We start from the raw sequence: 2,989 nt of genomic DNA on the forward strand, positions 1-2,989 counted from the left end.
AGCACTCAAGGATTCCATCATTCCATGATCCCCATCCCCAGTGCGGAGTGGCCCTGGACCTCCTGTGACATCGCAGCTGCCAGAGCTGTGCCCGTGTTCCATGTGGAACTGCCAGGGCCCGGCGACGAGCACAACGCAGCCATTCCCCTGCTGCCAGCCAGCCCTGAGCAGCTCCCAGCGCACCCTCTGGCCCGACCACCTTTGGTTCCAAGAGTACCCTTCCCCCTGCTCCCTCTGGACTGTCCCCACCTGCTCCCTTGAACATCCGTCAGTGCTGACTCTGCCTGCAGTCTGGGTGTTGTGATCCATGCCAGCAGGATGTGCAGCCTTGTCCCAGTGAATGTCCAGTGCCAGTCCATGGAGGAGGGCACCAACTGACTGGCCAGGTGGGCTGGAGCTCAGTGGGGCTGGGGTGGGACAGGCCCCCTCTGTGAGGTTGTTCTCCCTGCTGCAGGCTGAGAGAGACAGCGAAGAGCCAACGGAAGTGGACACGGCGAGAGATCTAAAAGGCGATGTAGAGGAGATGGAGGTGGACACGCAAGAGGAAGAAGAGATGGACGTGGAAGAGGAAGGCGAGAAGAGGGAGGCCATGATCCTGGGTAAAGGACACCCCGCCTCAGCAGCAGGTGAGGCCCGTCCTGGCCGTGCCCTGCCCCGGGGACAGCGGGTCACCTGCCGCCAGGCTGGGGCTGGGCTGGGGGGCCCCGCTCAGGGACACGGTGCCCCGTGCCCTGGATTGTGGCGGCACAACCCCCAGCCCCGGCCTGCCCTGCGCCTGCTTTGGGCCACACAAGCCCCGTGCCAGCGCCTGGGGCCCGGCTCCCATCCCCAGCCGGGCTCAGGCCTGGCGCCAGAGTCCCGCTGGGCCCAGCGTGGGCCAGGCTGGGGGCACAGGGAACGGCCAGCAGGGCCCGACTGCACTGACCGTGCCCTGGCTTTCCTTGCAGGACTGACGGACGTGCCGGCCACGGAATCGGCCACTTGTACATATGTTTTACATGTTGTTCTGTAAATACATTTTATATTATTGAATTTTTAAGAAGTTTGTTGGTTTTATAAAGAAAATAATTTAGGAAGATAGATTTTTAATTAAGAAGTTTTTTATTAAGAAAATAGTTTTTTTAAGAAGATAAGTTTCCTTTATAAGAAGATAGTTTTGTTCGAAGAAGATAGTTGTTTTATTTAGAAGATAGTTGTTTTTATTCAGAAGATATTTTTATTCAGAAGACAATTGTTTTTTATAAGAAGATGTTTGTTGATATTAAGACTGTTGTCATCAAGAAGACTGTCGTTTCTATAAAGAAGAGTACTGGTTTTATTAAGAAAATTCTGAAAATATCAGTAAATTCTGGACACATGTCTTATAGGTTGTCGTTTTATTGTAAATCCGTTTGAAAGATTATTGTTGTTCCATGGGCCCTTAGAATGTGCCCTCTCAGGCCAGACCCCCCCCCCCGTGTCCTGGGCTCATCCCCAGCCCTGGGGGCAGCAGGGCAGGGGGGGTTGTGCCGCTCTGCTGCGCTCTCAGGAGACCCCACCTGCAGTGCGGCCTCCAGCTCTGGGGTCCCCGACACAACAAGGCCAGGGAACCGCTGCAGCAAGGCCACACCAGGCCAACAAGGGGCTCAGGGACCTCGAGCACCTCCCCTCTGCACACAGGCTGGCAAAGTTGGGGCTCTTCAGCCTGGAGAAGAGAAGGTTGTGTGGAGACCTGGGAGAAACCTTCCCGTCTGGGAAGGGGCCTCCAAGGAAGCCGGAGGGTGACTCTTGGTCAGCAACTGTAGTGACAGGACAAGGGCTTCAAACTGACAGACAAGAGGGTTAGATTTGATGTTAGGAAGATAATGGTTCCTGTGAGGGTGGTGAGGCCCTGGCAGGGACCGTGCAGAGAGGCTGTGGCTGCCCCATCCCTGGCAACATTCAAGGTCCACTTGGCCGTGGCCCTGAGCAACTTGGTCAGGTTGGAACAAGATGATTTGTAGGGTCTGTCCCAAACCAAACCACTCAAGGATTCCATCATTCCATGATCCCCATCCCCAGTGCGGAGTGGCCCTGGACCTCCTGTGACATTGCAGCTGCCAGAGCTGTGCCCGTGTTCCATGTGGAACTGCCAGGGCCCGGCGACGAGCACAACGCAGCCATTCCCCTGCTGCCAGCCAGCCCTGAGCAGCTCCCAGCGCACCCTCTGGCCCGACCACCTTTGGTTCCAAGAGTACCCTTCCCCCTGCTCCCTCTGGACTGTCCCCACCTGCTCCGTTGAACATCCGTCAGTGCTGACTCTGCCTGCAGTCTGGGTGTTGTGATCCATGCCAGCAGGATGTGCAGCCTTGTCCCAGTGAATGTCCAGTGCCAGTCCATGGAGGAGGGCACCAACTGACTGGCCAGGTGGGCGGGAGCTCAGTGGGGCTGGGGTGGGACAGGCCCCCTGTGAGTTGTTCTCCCGCTGCAGGCTGAGAGAGACAGCGAATAGCAAACGGAAGTGGACACGCGAGAGATCTAAAAGGCGATGTAAGGCGATGAGGTGGACACGCAGAGGAAGAAGAGATGGACGTGGCCATAATTCTCTAGAGTCTCCATGATCCGTGCTTCTATACACCCCGCCTCAGCCCCTTTAGGCCCGTCCGGGCCTTGCCCTGCACCGGTGGACATCGGGTCACCTGCCCGCCAGGCTGGGGCGGTCTGGGGGCCCCGCTCAGGGACACGGTGCCCCGTGCCCTGGATTGGGGCGGCACAACCCCCAGCCCCGGCCTGCCCTGCGCCTGCTTTGGGCCACACAAGCCCCGTGCCAGCGCCTGGGGCCCGGCTCCCATCCCCAGCCGGGCTCAGGCCTGGCGCCAGAGTCCCGCTGGGCCCAGCGTGGGCCAGGCTGGGGGCACAGGGAACGGCCAGCAGGGCCCGACTGCACTGACCGTGCCCTGGCTTTTCTTGCAGGACTGACGGACGTGCCGGCCATGGAATAGGCCACTTGTACATATGTTTTTGATTTTGT

This window comes from Pipra filicauda, unplaced genomic scaffold, assembly GCF_003945595.2.
Source record: "Pipra filicauda isolate LSUMZ 115617 unplaced genomic scaffold, ASM394559v2 scaffold713_size136685_pilon, whole genome shotgun sequence".
Taxonomy (NCBI): Eukaryota; Metazoa; Chordata; class Aves; order Passeriformes; family Pipridae; genus Pipra; species Pipra filicauda.